Source organism: Benincasa hispida, chromosome 11 (genome assembly GCF_009727055.1).
Source record: "Benincasa hispida cultivar B227 chromosome 11, ASM972705v1, whole genome shotgun sequence".
In the NCBI taxonomy this organism is placed as follows: domain Eukaryota; kingdom Viridiplantae; phylum Streptophyta; class Magnoliopsida; order Cucurbitales; family Cucurbitaceae; genus Benincasa; species Benincasa hispida.
In genome coordinates this window covers 23668145-23688329 of record NC_052359.1, presented here as the reverse complement: position 1 = coordinate 23688329, position 20185 = coordinate 23668145, and the positions used below count along the sequence as shown (strand labels likewise).

The window sequence follows — 20185 nt, the reverse complement described above, 5'->3', positions numbered from 1 at the left end:
TATTTTTAAAATATTTATCTTAGTTATAGTATTTTAATTAACTTTTTTCACCAAAATGAACTTAGTTCTATGATAATTGTCATGACCTACTTTCTTAAAAGCTAGAGATTCGATCCTCCATCTTCGTAATTGTTCTTCAAATTTATTACCTTTGAATCTATAACGTAAATATGTGTGAACAAAATTTGAAAATAAAAAGACCAAAAGGATAGGGTTTTTTTGAAAAGTATAACAGCTACAATATTGTTTTTCTAAAAATGAAATGGGCAGTTTTAAATTATATATTAAAGTTGGGGTTGAAAAAAGAGTCATAAAGAGAGAGAGAAAATAGTTGTTTTTTTATTTGGAATTTGTGTTGAAGTGAATGAGGAGAAGAATTCTATCAAATAGTTTGTATGCATCCCCCATTTCAATAATGGCCTCTGTCTTACATGTAAAATATTAAATAAACAAATTATAAAAGAATAGAAAAACTTGTTTTCATCATATTATATATATAAAGTAAAATAAAATGAAACCCTTTGTTTTTTAGTGATTCCCATGTATAAATAGTATCATTTCTGATGAGACTCATTGCCCCTTCTTCACAATCAATATTCATATTCAATTATAATAATCATCTTCCCTTTCTAGAACAAAAAAAAAGGGGGGGGAAATGGTGTTAGGATTGGAATCTGTGATGTTCCAACAAGATCAGTTGATTAGTTATGGATGGAAGGATCTGCAACAACCAAGGGGAAGAGGTGGAGTTCTTAATCCACAGAATTATTATGGGTCGTCCTTACCGGAAAATGTGAAAGGTGGGTCGGGATACTGTCCGGCAGGGAAGAGAGGGCGGCAGAAGCGACGGAGGACGGCGAAGATGGTGAAGAACATTGAGGAAATTGAGAAGCAGAGAATGATCCACATTGCTGTTGAACGCAATCGGAGAAAGCAAATGAATGAGTATCTCTCTATTCTCAAATCCATCACACCTTCTTCTTATAACCAAAAGGTAATAATAATATAAATATTAGGGAAAATTGCAACTTTAATAAAAAAAAAAAAAAAAAAAAAATTGAAAATTGGGGGCGTGTATTTAGGTTTTGCATTTTTGCAAATATAGCAAAAAAACTTTCGCCTAAAAATTTAATTGTTATTTGATGATTTCTATGTGATTACCACATTTGTAATTGTAAAAAAGTTGAAGTCATGGTTTTGGCTTCTTAAAATATATTTGTCGTATAAATCAATTTTTCTAAATATTAACTGTACATCTTAAACTACATCTATCTTTTTACACGTATAAAAAATTCTATCATATGATTGGATAAACTGGTTGAACATGGATACGACTCACTATACACTCCCAAGTTAGTTAGTTTGTAAGTTAATTCATTTTTTTCGAAGCACATCACTATTCTTTCCGTTCTATCATATTTTCCATTGTAGGCTTAAGTTATGTCTATTTTTTATTAATGGATCAAAAATTACTTTTAGTCTCTTAACCTTCTGCAAATTGACAATTTGGTTTTTGAACTTTAATTGGTAACAATTTAGGTCTATGTAATTTTAATTTTTTTTTAACAATTTAGTCTTTAAATTTTTATAAGTAATAATTTTAGTCCATATACTTTACAATTTGAAACGATTTAATCTTTACTAACAAAAATTTTATTAAAATTTAATGAAATTTCTTACGCATGTAGATCGATAACCTGATTCAAAATTAATTTTCTTTTAATAAAATATAAATATTGAGTCGCAGGATAAGAAAGTTGGCACTTAATTTCTAAGAGATTTTTAATAATAGGAACTTAATTGTTATTATTATATGAAAATTTAGAGACGGAAATGATTTTTTAATAATAGGTTATTTTTAAATAGGATTTTTTAAAATAATTTGGAGGATTTTGTTTAGAGATTTGAAAATGAAGCTANCGATCAACTTCGTGAAGGAGCTACAACAAGCCGTGCAGTGCTTAGAGGCCGAGAAACACAATAATATTTTCTCCTCTCATGATTATTATTCCGTTAACTTGAGGGTGGCGGCGGCGGCGAACGTCGAGGTGACGGTGATAGAAAGCTATGCCAATATCAAGATGATGGCGGAGAATCGCCCCAAACAGCTGCTCAAACTTGTGCTGCATTTCCATTCTCTTCACCTTTTCATTCTTCACGTTAATGTCACGACCATTTGCGAAAAGCTTCTCTATTGTTTCAGTGTTAAGGTAACAGTTAGATATTATAATTAACTTTACCTTCATCGGCCACTGACTTAGGCCTGTTTTTAAGTCAATTTGTAATTTAAAAGTAAAAAATAAATACTTTTTTTTACTACAAAAGTTGAACTTCAAAGTTCAATATTATTCGTTTCATTTAAATTTTAAAATGAGGTAATTAACGTTTAGTTTTTTATTTTAAAAGTTAAGTTTATTTTCTCTCTATTTATTATAATTATTTGTATTTTTCTTAGGTAAAAGAATTGGATTCTTAACCAATTTCAAAAACAAAAATAAAGTTTTAAAAACTATTTTGTTCTTTGTTTTCAAAATTGGCTTAGTTTTTTTAAACCGTTGATAAAAAAATAGATACCTAAACAAGAAATTTAAAGGTTGAGGAAGTGTTTATAAGCTTAAATTTCATAAATTAAAAATTAAAAGTCAAATGATTATCAAATGAAGTATAAATTTTTTGTTTATAATTTCTAAAAATTAAGTTTATAGACATAACAGCCCGATTAATCTACTTTTTACAACTGCTTTCATGATCCAATTCAAAACTTTTGAAAAGAAAAATATTGTTTCTTTTAATAATTCTAATATTTTCTTAAGAAAGATAAAAATAGTCTGGTAAAGAAATTAGAAGGAACAACCACTTTTAGAAATAGAAAACTAAAGAAAAAGTTGTTATAATAAATAATTGTGGAAGATGGTTCTATTTTGTTGTTTTGTTTTGTTATTTATTAAAAAGTGAAGCACCAAGCTACTCAGCCTATAGATGAATACTATTTTGTTGTTTTTTCTTCAAAGTAAATAAATAATGATAATCAAGTAGCATTGTGCAATATCGGAAGTAACCATTATGATTTTCAAGTAATATCTGTCTTTGTGTATCTTACAAAATTGTCCTATCATAATCTGACATGTGACAAACTATTCTTCTTTTTTTAAAAATATATTTTAATTTTTTTTAGTGTGAGTGATAGGAGTGAGAAACATGGAGATTGGTACATCTTTTTTAGAGTATCGTTTTCTATTTTTGTTTGTTTACATCTTTCTATCATTTGAATAGTTGAAATTCAAATTTGACTTCTAAATTAAATTGTTAATAAATCCATCAATTTGAAGTAAGTTTGAAATGGAGATAAAGGACAAAGATGAGTCTTAGAATATAAAATAAAAATGGAGTTTAATTTGCTAATATTTGATTGAATAATTTGAATGGGCAGATGGAAGATGATTGTAAACTGAGCACTGTGAGTGAGATTACTGCAGCTGTGAATGAAATGTTGGAAAGGATCCATATGGAACAAGTTTGACTTCCTTTTCTTCTGCCAATTATAATTTCAGCATTTTAGTTTTTTCTTACTCAAAAGTTTAATAGTAAGTGTATTAATTTTCACCTCCCTTCTAATTCTATTAAAAAAGAATATTATGTGATGTGAGACTTTCAATTGTTTCAACTAAATTCTTAAATTATCATAGGTGAATCAACGTACCTTATGTTATTTATTAAGATCACCTTTGCAAATCGTTAATGAATCAGTTCTTACACATGTATAGACTTCTTCAAATATTGAATTGACGGAAAAGACAATGTTAAAATGGATACGGACAATTCTCAGAGGAAGTCTTAACTAAATGAGAGTACAAATTGATTTGCTTATGAAAATTTAAATGTTTAATTGATGAAAATTATAAGCACACTGGTGAATGAGAAATGGACCAATCACAAATTGTCATGTTATTTCTCAAAATAATGGCGAAATTATAAATAATTGAATTTGGGACTAAAATTAAAAGTTGATATGTGTCCCAAATTGAAATTGAAGACATAAATTGGCTAATGTCGATGATGTCACATGTTTTCATCTTGACCGTTAGATCAAATTAATTATTTTGATCTAATTAAATATTAAAATTTAGACTAAAGTCCAATTGAGTCCAAAAATAGGTTTAATCTGGTCCAATGACCAACTAAGACCCAAATTCGACTAGTTGGGGCCCAAGAGTCAGATTCATGGACCAACCAAGCCCAAACCCACAGAACTTATAAATAGAGGTGTTCTCTTCATTTGTAAGGGGTCAGAAATTTTAGACTCTAAAGAGCCTAGAGAGAATTCTCTAAAATGAGAAGACTCTCTAACTCCCAAAGCTGACCACACTTGAAAGTTGAAGTCCTCTTGAGATACGAGCATTCTTTCAAGACTTCAACTTCAAGAACATCACACGCTCCGTTTCCTCAAATCAAGCGTATGTATTTAACTAAGAGAGAATCAGATGATCAAGTATTAGAGATCATCAAATCTACATCAACACAAATTCAACTCCACGAAACAAGTTTCTCTGTGCGAACAAATTGGCACGCCTAGTGAGACCTCTCTACCTCTCATCTCTCTCTCAACAATCAAATCAAGCAATGACATCAAAGAAAGCTGCATGTAAAGTAACTATTACAAGCAAATATTACACAGGACCTATCACCCGCAGTTGTTTGAAGGAGACCATGCAAAAACAAGAACAAGGTTCTGCCCTTGCGAAGAAAATCTTGGAACAGTTAATGGAATCTCCTAAAGGCGAGTTCGTTAGCAAAGAAAATCCCTTATTTGATAACTCTACTTCTGACCAACCAACGAAAGAATCACACCTTAATATGATGTCTATCATGATGGCTGATGTAACAATCGAGGCGACTATGGCAGAGATGGAGAGAAAAATAGATCTCCTAATGGAAGTTGTTGAGGAGCGAGATTATGAAATCGTCACCTTAAGAGATCAAATGCAGACTCGAGAAACTGCTGAGACAAGTCAAACTCTAGTTGCCAAAGTCAATGACAAAGGAAAGACTATCATACAGGAAAATCAGCTGCAATAATTCATCTCTATTGCCTCCCCTTCAGTTCAACAGCTGCAAGATATGATCACAAATTCCATAAGGGCTCAGTTCGGAGGACCATAGTAATCTTCTTTTATGGAAGGAAAGAACAAGAAGAGAAGAAGAAGAATTTGAAAAATTAAGTCAAGAAGAGGAACCAATATAAACAAAGACTATAGGTGAAGCAAGGGAGCAAACGTTAAGAGAGTTTGCCGAACCAAATTACACTCAACAATCGTTATGTATAGTATATCCGAAGACTACGGTACCTTTTGAATTGAAACCCGCTTTAGTTCATCTTTTTACCCACTTTTCGAGGTAATCCAAGGGAGAACCCACACAAACACATGAAAGAATTTCATTTGGTATGTGATGGTATGCACCTACACGGGTAACACAAGAACAACTTAATCTTAGGGCCTTTCTCTTCTCCTTGAAGAATGTGGCTAAAGATTGGTTATATTACTTGTCGGCAGGATAAATTACCATGTGGAATGGTTTTAAGAAAAAGTTTTTAGAATTTTTTTTCCTGCATCTGAGGCTAATAATATTAGAAAAGAAATATATAGAATAAAACAATTGGTAAGAGAGTCTCTATATGAATATTGGAAAAGGTATAAGCAACTTTGTGCTTCCTTTCCCCATCATCAAATTTCTAACCAATACCTTATGCAATATTTCTATTCAAGATTGCTTCCATCTGAGAGGAGCAACATTGATGTGGCCGCCGATGGAGCTCTAGCTGACAAAATGCCCACTAACGCTAGTGAGCTAATATCAACCATGGCGGAGAATTCACAGAATTTTAGACCAAGGACTCTTGAATATGATGTTGTTCATGCTAAAGAGGTTAATGATGACAGGCATAAATGTACATTATTATAGACCTTTTATTTAGAATTATGAGGGCTGTTAAGTAGAATATACGGTGATTATACTGAGAATTCATGAGAAAGTGAGCTTGCATCGATCAGCAATGAAAATCTCGGCTAACCCACTATTATGCGTTATTTTGCGTCCAATTGTCTACTTTTGTAGCTAACGCAGGAATCTATCGCATGCGATAAATCTGACCATCGTGGAGGCGATCGCATACGTCAACGCATGGATGTTGCGATCATCAACCGCACGCGTCCATCGCATAGAAGTTGTGGCTACAGAGTAATAACCATAATAGAGGGATGAACGCAAGGGTGGTGGAATGCGATGATACCTCGGAAACCAAGCATGAACGTATACCTTGGGAGTATCAAAAGGTGATGTTGATATTTCACATACCACGCCGTTAGTAGCAAAGATTCAGAGTAGGTCCATCATGCCGTTAGCAGCAGAAATTCAAAGAAGGACCATTAATGTTGTCGGCGATCGAGCTCTATAAGTAGAAGCCTTAGAGCACAACTTCAAAGAATCTGAGCTTCTACCTTAGGGCAAATCCTTGTGATCCAGACGAAAGCGTGAGAAGATATTCTTGAGAGTTCTTCATCCCTTCAACCATTATGAGTGACGACCGGAGCTTCGTCGGAGATAGATCTTGAGAGAGACTACTCCACCACCCATCCATGGCACCACCGGCAGCCTTGACACACATCTGATGGAAGCAAGACATTGCCCATCTGGCCCTCCATATCTCTTCTATCTTTGTATTGTATTACATTGTGGCTTAAGAGATTAATATATTTTGTGATCAATGCATTTCTCTACTTCCTTCGATTCCATCTTCATTTACCTCTTCTTATCATCCATTACTTTCATTGCTCGACTAAGTAAGATTGCTAGAGTATCCCATACTTAATCATGCGGGATAAACATATGAAGCACGTAGCAAACAACCGAGAGGTGTGCGTTGCGCGAGTGTTGTGAGGAAATTCTCTTTGCTTAGTGTTAGGATGTAGCAACTCTTGTCTATGAGCGGTCACAATGCTTGTCTATAAGCAAAAATCAGCAGCGACTAACTACACGAGAGGGTAAGTAGTTGAACGCATTAAGCAAAGTAAGAAGTGTTCCTAGAGATAGAAATAATCTTATGTCAACCATGCTTTATGTGATTACCTTGTCTTATGAGCGCATCATTCATCAATTAGGCATACTTGAGAGAGTAGTCTAAAAACCAAATCTAGGCTTGAGAGAGTCAGATTGGAATGCATAAACAAGAATAGAAGCTTAGGAATAAGTTATGTTTGCTATTACACAGCGTATGCACCATATAGATAGGATATGAAAGTATACGGTCACATCGCATGCGTCCAAAAGTAGGATACGGTGGTATGCGGTCATCTCGTTTATGTGTGGGAGCACGTGAGCAAGAATCGATGACTTAGACATAAGTTCTCTCGACACTATCGCATATGTATCGCATGCGTCTTTGTCAAGTGTGTATAGCATGATCGCATAGCTTGCGCTAACTGGGCTTACTCTTGCGATCAAGCTTATTGATGCAATGAAGTCATCCCTACCAGTTTATCTATTTTCCCATGCATCTTATTACGCGTTAACAGTTAATATGTCTCTAACTCTCATAATCATACTTCCATTGCTTAATCTGTTTAGTTAGGAGTAGGAGTAGTGCATAGCCCTTAAACTTCAATATTCTTTTATTCTTCGTCGAAAACACTTTACTTCATAACATTTAGCTACAAGTCCCTGAGTTCGACCTCGGATCACCTCAGAAACTCGTGATCTCACTATATTTGGTGAGAGAGCAAGAAAACTTATGGCAGGAATGCATGGTAATCAGATGCATATTGTATATCCTTTAGACCAACGCATGACCAGCGACGCATGAAGAACGAACAATGAATGCATATTTATTTACTCCATTTTCCACGCATCAGTTAGTTTGTTAAGAACTTAAGTATCTAATCTAGTTTCCCTTTTTACTCAAGTTGCTCAAGGAGGACTCCCTCAAATTAAAATGTGTGGAGCATGTGGTGTGGTTGGACTGAAGGAAATCAGACATGAGGATTTCCATAAGCAGCGGAAAGATTGTTCCAAATTCCATTCGATATTGAAGATACACAATTACAGTACAAGAAACAAAAACTAAGAGGTCATGCATAATTAGAAATTACAACATGCTTTAAGATAATCAAGGGATAGAGTGTCATACCTTTGAAGACTCATTCTTCAAACTCCCTCGATCAGTCTCCAAGCGTCCAAGATAGCAATACACGAACACTCGAATAGAACAACCGCAACACAGCACGATCAACAACGAACATGAACCCAACGATCACAATAATCACAAACCCAACGAACGGCCTTCAGAACCTAGAACTCAATCGAGTTGAGTAAGGACACTACCACAATAGTTACCTTCGTATTCTCGGTGGAGAATCTAGGAGTTGTGGGCTCTGTATGGACTTGGTTAAAGGAAGAGACTGGAGGAACAACAATCGTGTAGACGATTGAGCAAGTGGAAGATGAGAAGTGTCTATCGTATAGACAAATGCTTAATCGTGTAGAAGATGGCAGCCTATCATATAGACAATGCCCTGCAATCGTTTAGCTACGACCAGCTGAGTGAACTATCGTATAGTAACACTCCACGATCGTTTAGCCTCTCTATCATCTATTGTTTAGTGAAACAATTTCACTTGATAGTCTTTTTGTGAGTTTCTTTCCGAGTCAAGTAACTCTTTTAAATTTAGGAAAATATTTTTCCTTTTTATCTCACAGTTACCATAAAACCACAAATAACCTCCCACTCAATTGGTTATTAGAGAAAAAGAGATAACTATCCAATAATTAATATTATTATAAATATATATGATAACCAACTTACCATATTATATTTATAACCTATAGTTTTAATATTTCATCTCATGAAGTATATAAACCATAGTTCTTTTTCTATGGTACTTAATGTAAATCATATTTACATTAATCCTCCACTTGATATATCTCATACATCTGATTAGATCATATATAATTGAATTTCCTATTGTCAATTGGAACATTTCAAATCAACACCAAGAATTGATTCTCAACTTGAATACATTAAGCTACCAAGGGGACCTTATAGACCTATAGCTTGAAGCACCAACAGTACATGAATAATTGACTAAGCTCTTTAGTCATGGGTCCATCATCCATTAATTGCCGGGCACTCCACTAAAGACCGATAACTGCACTGTTCTTACTACAGATATATTCTATGTCCATATCAACCAACCAACAGTGTGATAACCCTTCACAGATCACTCGTAAGTACAGCTGGGCCGATTTACCGTTATGCCCCTGTAGTTACATCTAACTCCTTAAGTACCACTGATCCATCTAATGAACATAAGTCATAGTCCTATTATGACTGAGTCCTCTCTTCCAAAGAGAAGTTGTGGCCATTATGCTCAAGACTCGAAAGTAACTCTTAAAGGAACAATCTATCTACTTACCCCTACTTCGGGGAAGGAGTGAATTCCATCTAGTGTAACTGAGTTCCTAGCTCCCAAGTCAGACAAATCCCCAAAAAGGTAGGTTTGTTGAGTTAGCAATCTAGCCACTCTCACCCATACTAATCAAAGGACCACCTTCAAATGCAGGAGTTCCCAGAACATTCAGGATTGAGGTCATATCATCTATGGTCGTTTAGGTGAGATGTAAATCTCAAGTATCAACGGCGTCATATAAAGAGGCTAGTCACCTCGTGGTCTGGTCTTATACAAACTCTTTGTATAGGACACCCCCGCTCGCATGTCTCCACATGAATGGTCAAAATCAACCATCTGCAGTAGTTCACAACACTTGTAAGCCTCTACAAAGTGGGTTGTATCCATAGTGTCATCAGGATCAAGTATCCCTTCTTAATCCTTATACTATAGAACTTTTTAGGTTATCACTTAAGGCATGATCCACTTGTATATCTCATATACATGCTTAAATTTTCATACAATAACCATGGAGCTTTATTTATTGGATATGAGTAAATGAAAAATAAAATAACTCTTATTTTATTCATAATAATGTGTATAATGTTTACAAACTACAAGACTCCGAGAGAATTAAGACACCAATCCCAACATGGACATGCTTCCAAAGCTTGCCCACAAGGTCAATCTCAAGTGAATGCAATAGGAGGTTTCCAAAGGAAGTATAACCCCCATAGGCAAACTTATATCCAAGGGTGGCGAGATCATCCCAATTTCAAATGGGGATCTCAAGGGCAATACAAGAACCAAAATCAATCTTCTTCAAGCTTCTAAGGTACGTCTCTCAAGGATGTAGTGAAATCCCTTGCTGACCACTCTTTGAAATTTCAACAGGAACTCCACAATTTATAAAAGGACAACATACAACTTCAACAAGAAACCAAACAACTACAACAGGACACAAAATCTTTTCAACAAAAGACTAGACAAGGCTTCTCAAACTTGGGCACACAAATCACACAACTTGCAACTACTGTAAGGAAGCTTGAGAGTAAATCATCAAGAAAGCTCCTCGCTTAATCGAAGCATGCAAATGTAAGCGCAATCACTCTCAGAAGCGGTAGGGAAATTCCCTCCTCTTCTCAAGATGCAAAACCGGTTCAAACAGCCTCCTTAGCTGCTTCACAAGTGGCTACATATTCAGCTTCCATAGTGGAGTCTGCGATGCATCCTTGCTTGATGCTTCGCCACACTACAGCCCCTCCATTCAAAGTGAACACTGACCCTAATGTCAATTTACAAGAATCTCTATCAGTCTGAATGTTAGAGTCTGTGTATCCTGTAAGGATCAAATCCTTATCTCCATACACGAGCATGTAGTCTCTCGTTTTCCGAAGATACTTGAGGATCGTTTAGACTGTTGTCCAGTGATCTAATCCTGGATTGGATTGATAATGACTGACAATCCCTACTACATAGTAAATGTTAGGTCTAGCATATAACATTGCATACATTAAGCTTTCAATAGCTGAAGCATAGGGAATCCATCTAATCTCCTCAACCTCTTGAGGTGTCTTAGGATACTGATCCTTAGACAATACGATTCCATGCCTGAAGGGTAATAAACCCCTCTTGGAATCCTGCCCTGATCAGGATTTGATCAATGTATGATGCCTGAGACAAGGCTAACCTCTTGTTCTTACGATCCTGAAAGATCTAGATTCCTAGAACATACTACGCCTCACCCAAATCTTTAATTTGGAACTGGACGACTAGCCACTTCTTAATGTCAGTCAAAAACTCTGCATCATTCCCAATGAGTAGGATATCATCCAATATAGTATCAAGAAAGCTACTAAGTTATTGATGATTTTCTTCTAAACACAAGGCTCGTTAACATTCTGATCAAAGCCAAACGATTTGACCACACTGTTAAATCTATGTTCCATGATCTAGACGCTTGTTTTAGCCCATAAATGTGTTGGGTTTTATGTCATAAAACTAGTGGTATGTAAACAATGGAACTTATTCTGAAAATTCAATAAAGGTGTTATTGAATAGATCTATTGCTTAAATAGAAATCCAATAAACTTGAAAGTTCCTTGACTATTGGATGAGTACTTGAACCTTATGTGGAGACATAAAGGTGGATCAGGTTCAAGTAAATAGTCAAAATAATCTTTAGTATATGATGACAGGCAGAAATGCATGTCATCTTAGGCCTTTTATTTTGGATTATAAGGGCTGTTAAGCAGAATATGCGGCAATTATGTTAGGAATTCATGAGAAATTGTGTTTGCATCATTCAACATCAAGAATCTCGACTTATCCACTAATATGCGTTATTATGCGTTAAATTTTCTATCTTTGTAGTTAACGCAAAAAGGGGACGCAGACGCGGAAGCTGGGCTATCGCATAGACGACCGCATGCGGAGAAATTCTCCATCACAAACGCGAGCGCATACGTTCAACGCATGGGTGTTATGATAATCAACTGCATGCATCCATCATATAGGAGTTGCGATCGTCAAGCGATTGCGGTCATCGTGTAAAAGTTGCGGTAATCAAGCGAATGCGGTCATTGCAAGTTTGCGGCTACACGATGATAACCATAATAGAGGGATGAACGCAAGGTTGGTGGAATGGAAGCATCAACGCATATCTCGGGAAAATCAAAAGATGATGTTGACATTTCACCTACCACGCCGTTAGCAGTAGAGACTCAGAAAAAGACCAATGCGCCGCGAATGTCAGAATCAGACCAGGTCTATTAATACTGTTGGCGATCAAGCTCTATATATAGAAGCCGATGAGCAGAATTTCTTTTCATGCAAGGTTTTCTACCTTTGGGTGGATCCTTGTGATCCAGACGAATGTGTTAGAAGAAAGCTTGAGAGTTCTTCATCCCCTTCATCCATTTCGAGTGACAATCGAAGCCTTCGTCAGAGTTAGATCTCAAGAGAGTCAGCTCCACCGCCCTTCCATGGCACCACCAGAAGCCTTGACACACATCCGCTGGAAGCACGACATTGCTTCCAACTGGTCCTTTCATTTCCTCTTCTTTTATTGTATTGTATTACATTTTGGCTTAAGAAATTAATACATTTTATGATCAATGCATTTCTGTTTCCTTTGATTCCATCTCCATCTTCCTTTACTTAGCATTGTTAACATTCATTGCATCACTTAGTGAGATTGCTAGAGTATCGCATACTTAATCATGCGACATAGGAATATGAAGCATGTAACAAACCACCGAGAGGTGTGCATTGCGTGAGTGTTGTGAGAAAACCTTATTTGCTTAGTGTGAAGTTGTAGCAATGCCTGTATATAGGTGGACACAACGCTTGTCTATGAGTAAAGTCAGCAACAACTAACTGCCCGGGAGGGTAAGTGGTTGGTCGCATTAAGCATTGTAATCAAATATTCACTAGAGATAGGAATAATCTTACGTCAGCCAAGTTTATGCGGTTACCTTGTCTTATGAGTGCATCATTCATCATTTAGGCATACTTGAGAGAGTAGTCTAAAACCAAATCTAAGTCTCGAAAGAGCGGATTGGAACGCATAAGCAAGAATGGGGAACTTAGGAATAAACTTCGTTTGCTATTACACAACGTATGCACCCTACGGAGAGGATATTGCATGCGTCCAAGAAGTAGGATACGGTGGTATGCGATCATCTTTTTTATGTGTGGGAGCACATGAGCGGGAATAGAGACTTGGGAATAAGGCCTCTCGACACTTCGCATATACATCGCATGCATCCAAGAAATAGGCTTAAGTGTGTGTAGCATGATCGCATAAGAGGTTGCCCTTGCAGTCAAACTTAGGGCTGCGATGAAGACATCTTCATTTTATCTATTTTTCCATGCATTTACTACGCGTCAACAGTTGCGTGTCTCTACCTCTCATTCATACTTCCAATGCTTTGTCTGTTAGTTAGGAGTTGGGGTAGTTATTAGATTGTGTTCCATTTGGAATATGGGAAAAAATAAGTATCCAAGAAAGTTTACTCTTTTAGAAAGAGAAAGGAATTTAATGTGTTCAAAACCCGTAGTTAAGTATGGTTTGGAGGCATGATATGAGGGATTACAAGGGATTTGTTTTGGTATAAAATAAAAATATCTCATTATCATGTGGAACTTTAGGAGAATATGAGTTGGATGGAAAGATAACTTACATAAGTGATTGGTATGGAACTTTTTTTTAACACAAGAATCTATTACCAAAATAAAAGGTTGAGAAAGGATAAGCTAAAATGGAGTTACTAGTAACAGTAGATGTTCAAGAACTATTGACATGGTATGTTGAGGCTTCATTAGTTAAGAGGTAAATCATTGAGGGCATTAGTAATATTTAAGGGATGTTGACGTAGTGTTCAAGTTCGAAACATGAACTAACAAGACCATCAATTTGATTGAAAAAGGAACTTAATCCAACTTGAGGTAGACAAAAGTGGTATATGCACAAAAGTAAGTAAGTTGGATCTTCCATATCACCATTGGTATAAGGGATAGACTTGTAATAAAGTTAAGTTGATAACAAGAAGTTGCTATAGGTGGGTTTGGAGCAGTGTATGTTTTCCCTTGCATGGGTAATGAATTAACTAGCTTTAGGGAGTACGAGTACTTCAAACTATGACTTATGAATCAAGAAGATTTTATCGTAAAAACTAACTATAGGGATCAATTACGGTTATTACGAGGTTATAGAAATGTGTTATCAATTGACTGATGCTTTAACATCTAGGGACTTCAAAACCTCATTTTCAGAGGGAATTTTAGACTCGTCCTCAGCAGGGTCTAAGTAATGATATGTGATTGTTTTAAGGCTAAAGAATAATATGAGGATTGGCTTAAGCAATTTTATAGCCTATGACAATATAGAGCTTCATGATGAGTTTCTCATGAATGTGAGACTTAATTAGACAGAGTTATTCTTAGACATGTAGATCCTAAGAGAGACATCACAGTCGGCACTTCTAGAATAGAAGCAATATTCAGTTGAGCAGATTTGTTTTGGTACGTATCTTCAGATGACGCATTATATAGCATGACCAGTTTCTCCACTACACATATGAAGTTTTCCTGTGATAAAATGGTAAGCTCAGATATATGTTTTTAGCGGATAAGAATTTCTTAAGCTCACGACAGTTTTCATAGTTCTCAGCTTGAACGTGTTAAAGTATTGTTAGTTTTCAGCATCTTAAGTTTTATAGTTATATATGGAAGGGGTTGTCACACGTCTTTTGATACTATTTTCAACTATGTCAAACAGCGAACCTCATTTTACATCTAGTTTTTGGAAGAGTCTCCAGTTAGCATTGGATACTCGATTGGATTTTAGTATAACTTTTCACCCACAGACTGATGGTCAGAAAGAATGTTTGAACCAGATATTGGAGAATATGTTGTGCACTTGTGCGTTAGAGTTTTCAGGGAGTTGATACTCTCACTTGCATTTGATGGAATTAGCATAATAACAGTTATTCGTTACCATTGGCATGTCATCGTTTGAAGCCCTCTATGGGAAGAGTTGTAGGTCTCCTGTGTGTTGGGATGAGGTAGAAGAGAGAAAATTGCTAGGACTTGAGCTAGTGCAAGCCATGAATAGGGCAATACAGAAGATCAAGGCTCGTATGCAAACAACTCAGAGTAGATAGAAAAGCTATATCGACGTGAGACGTAAGAATCTAGAATTTGAGACTGATGATAGAGTGTTCTTAAAGGTGGTACCTATGAAGGGTGTTTTAAGGTTTGGAAGGAAAGGGAAGTTGAGTCCGAGGTTCATTGGACCTTTCGAGGTCTTGGAGCGAATTGGTTTGTAGCTTACTCATTGGCATTGCCTCCATCACTTTCTTTAGTTCATAATGTCTTCCATGTTTCGATGCTGAGAAAGTATGTGACAGATCAAGAGATGAAATATTCATGCCCATCTCGAGCCCTAACACTCATTGGACTACAAAGGTTTGAATGTATAAGCTCTAAGGTTTCCTTGGCTCTATAACTTTTCCAGTAAAAGGTCGTTTGGTCATCTTGCCTTCAAGACATGATTCACACACTGGCAAGGAGTTTTCTTATAAACTCTTTAGAAGTCCACATTTCACCAACTACTCGATCCTATTGAGGTTGATGTGACCTAACTTTAGATGCCAAAGATGGTCGTTTTCCTTAGGAGAAACATTTGGTCTTTTAGCTGTTGTTGCCATATTGAACATTTCAGTATTAAACAAGGCTTTTATGGCTAACGGTCTTAGTATAGTCAGTTGGTTTTTACTCATTAGGTCAAACTTCTACATGGAAAATTATAAACCAATGATTAATATCACACAATGTGCCAATTAAATGTCGGGATAAACAAGCACGCAACGGAAGTATTCATAATCAATAAGCACTCTAATTACATTTAATTTGAGTTCTAAAAAGCATGCAAATCATAATTTGGCAGAAAAGGATTTCAAGAACATGTACCTTTGAAGAATCCTCCAAAACCCAGCTGCTCTCTTCGAATTCTCAGCTTCAAAACCTCAGTGAACTACCAAGAGAACTTCTCTACTATTCTCAACCTTGAATTTAAGTGGTGAAACTCAAGATTGAAGTGAATTGTGAAGGAAATTGGTGAGGGTTCGTGAGATCAAGAACGTTTCTGCAGAAACAAATTTTCTAGCAGTTAACACTCAAGTAATCTGAGAAATTCGAAAGTTTTTATTTCTTTTAACCATGCAAAACCTGACAAACCATGCACATTGACACTTCAAAAGTCTCAAATTAATGGTCTAGGTGTTTGGAAAATTTCACTTCATTTTAATTTTCAATTTTCTTTTTAATTAATTCAATATCAAAAACCAATTTCTTAAATTGAATAATAAATTGAAAACTAATTTGATTTTAATTAATTAAATAATAATTTAATATCAAATATTAAATTAATCAAACACCTAATTTTGAACATGAATCCTATTCATGTAATTAATATTTAAATATCATAAATTCTCTGATTTCATTTAATTTCATTTAATTTTAATAAATTAAATGTTTAATTATGTCCAATATAATTATTCAAACCCTAATTGCAATTTGAACACTTAAAATTGAAAACCCTAAATTCAATTTAAACATTTCAAATTGAAATTCAATTTAAACACTTCAAATTGAGATCATTTCGAATTTACTCAATTTACTAATCTAAGGTGTTCATGTTTTATGAGCTAGTAGAGGGATCTTATGAACCTACAAATCATGAGCTCCAACGATTTGAGATTAATTGGCTAAACTCTTTAGACCGAATTAATCAATATTCGTTAACTACCGAGTCACAACACTATAGTTGATAGTTGCACTCTTCTCACTATAGACATATTGGTGGCCACTTGATTTAACCATAATTAGTAAGTCAACATTTCACAGGTTGTTCGTAATACAATTGGATCAAATGCTATTTTACCCCCAAAATTACATCTTGCTCCTTAAGTTTTACTGATCCTCTAATGAACAAATGGTTTGTGATCCAAGCACTAAATCGAATCCTTCTCGGGCCAATGAGAGGGTGGGACCCCTTATTCAAGACTTGGATTCATCATATTCCTAAATCGTGTAGGCTTGAATTCCATCTTGCACCCTATGTCCCTAGCTATCTACCCAGTTTTACCCTTAAAATGGGAGGCTTATTGAGATGATGCTGTTGAGTCAATCCTCACCTATGCAAATCTAAGGATAATCCCAAATAAATAGGAGTTCATAGTTAGCTCAGGATTAAGATCGAGTTATCTAGATCATCTATGCGAAAATAGTTAGTCTTAAACAGTAAATGGTGTTATAAAGTAAGAGTGACTTATTTCTTGGTCCGAACTTACACAAACTCATTGCATAGGATGCCCCACTCTTCATGTCAATACATGAACGAATCAGGATCACTTCATTTGTAGCATCTTACAATAAATTGTAACAACTATAGAGTAGGCCGTATTCGATAGTGTTACAAGAATAAGACACTCACCCTTATTCGTATACTATAAACCAATTTGGCTATTTACATGTCTCCACATAAAGTTCAAGTATTCATATAATAATCATGAATTTTAGTTTGTTGGATTTAATCTTTACAAGTGCAATTTACATATTCAATAACAACCTTATTAAATAAAAAGCAAATATCTTTATTGATAATAAAATATGTTTAACTTTATAAACTACGAGTTTTATGATATACAATCCAACATTAAAATGTAATTGTTTACTTCATTTTCTACCCACATATGAATTGATTATTAAATTAATTCCTATGATAACGTGACAGATTGTGGGAGAAATAAAAGAGGAGAAAGATAATGCAACCTCACATTGTCCAATCATCAATTTATTATTAAAAAAATTAATAATATTTGTCAAATCATCATGTCTAATCAACAAATATATACCATGTCATTTAAACCGATGATCTACTTGAAATCAGAACTATTTTTTATACACGAGAAATTAAATGGTAACTTTTAAAAGTTTAGGGACTAAATAGATACAAATCATAAATTTTAAATACTAAAGTATGTTTTATATATAAAAAAAATTAGCTAAACATTTTTTTTATAAAAAACTAATTGAAAATTTTAAACTACACTAAATAAATAAATTATAATGAAATTGTTTTTAACACTTGAAAAATTAATAATCTATATTGATATTATCTAAAAAGGTTTAAGTGAAGAAACTTTTGATTGGTCCTTTTCTTTTTTGGTTGATGGTCATTAGAATATATTAGATAATTTGATTAATAAAGATTTAAACAATTTATTTAAATGATTAATTTATTTTAATATAATATCATCATTGTAAGTTTTGATATTTTTTTGTTACCACCCATGTTTCTTTAGCATCATCAAGTTAATATAATTTGATTGAGAATTAAATCAAATTATGATTTGAAATATAAATAAAATTTGTTTCAGAATAAATATAATTTATTTTTTTTTCTTAAAAAAATTGTTAACTCGTTCTCTCCAAATTTTTTGCTTTCATTTTTTTTTTTTTGAAATTTATTGTAGCATTCATGTATTTGTTTATCTTCGTTAATAACAACATCATTTCGAGTGTGTTTTTTTTTCCTTCTTTAACCTTCTAAGTTTTTTTAGGAATATCACTTCTCTCTCTTTTTGGTTAAGTATGTCATCTTTTTTAATTTCTTTCACTTTTCATAGTTAAAAATAGTATAGAGTGATTTAATGTAACTTATTTATTTTCTAATATGATTCTACAGTTTTTTTTCTATACAGGCAGATTCATCTTTTAATCCCCACATATTGAAGATGATAGAGAAAAAATCCTTGTTTTTTAAGTTTAAGAAATTTCTAAGTTTAGGTTCAAATAATTCAGAGGTCAATAAATTGACAAAGTGATTGGTTATTTTTATGTTTTTTTTTTTCACTTTTTAATTTTGTAAATACACGCTAATGAATTTAGAATTGATTTTTTTTGACTAGGATTATAATGATTTTTTTTAAATATAGAAAAATAGTATTTTAGTTTCAATTAAAGTTTGAAATTAAAAGATGATCACATAATTAAAATTAAAAAAATTAATATAGAAAAGATTATCCTGAACAATAAAATTAAAGTTAATAGGGTAATCAAATCATCCCACGAAAACATTTTTTTAAAAAAGAAAGGATTATCATGATTTTTTTTTTTAACAAATATTGGTTTAAATCAAATTTGAAATTAAGAAAGATAATCATGAAATTTTAATCTTCTCAATTTTCTTTTTAAAATTTTGTTTGGTTTGGATAAAATTTTGAAATTAAAGATAATCAAATAATGAATTACTCCAAGAGGATTAATACAAAATTTTAAAAGATTTGAATTAGAGATTATTAATTATATTAATTCAAATAGTTCTAAAATAAATTATCTTTTATTTCATTTATAATTAAATTTCTTTCCTAATTTTGAATAATATTGAAATTTAAGTCATTAATAAATATTTTTGACTCCATGATTTAGCTTGAGTTTTGTAAATATTGCCTCTGAAAAACTAACCTATACTTTATTATCATAATAATTTTTTTAAAACTAAAAGCTATTCATGAAATCTAACTATAACGTATGTAGATTCGATTAATTAAACTTTGTAAATTGTAAGAGTAAAAACCAAAATTTAAATTCAAATAAAAAATTTTAAATTCCAACTATATATAAATAAAGTTAAAGTAATCAACATAATTAACATATAAATTACAATTTTCTAAAAAATTTTACGATCTTCTCTTCCTAATAAACAGTTACGATTTTCTTAAATTAATGAAATATTTATTTTATTTAATATTTAATAAAAATCCATATATTTTCCCCCCTCATTTAACCCAAGTATACCATTTTAATTATGTAACACGTGTATTCATCTCGTTGAACAAGGATTACTCAGAAAAGGAAAAACTTGTTAAACAAGTTGCTGGCAGACGAATACGAAAACTGAAAAATAATAAATTTTAAAATTTAATTATTTAATTCAAAAGACAAATATAATAAAATAATAAAAAAATTTTGAATGGGATAAAAGAAATATTTTCTTAATTAGTTTAGAAGAACACTTTTTGGTCAATTTTAATTAAGGACTTATTTGGTAATAGATTTAAAAAAAAATAGCTAGAGTTATCACTAATATTTAGTTGACAAAAAATTATTATTTTATTTATTAACATGATTTATGTTTAAAAAAAAATTATATAGTTATCATTGTAATATCATATAAT

The 20185-nt window shown here is 33.4% G+C and overlaps 1 pseudogene; it reads left to right on the top strand.

Annotated features, from left to right (window-relative positions):
- Nucleotides 1-655: 655 nt before the first annotated feature.
- Nucleotides 656-3550, top strand: LOC120089946 (annotated as a pseudogene).
- The last annotated feature ends 16635 nt before the right edge of the window (nt 3551-20185 follow it).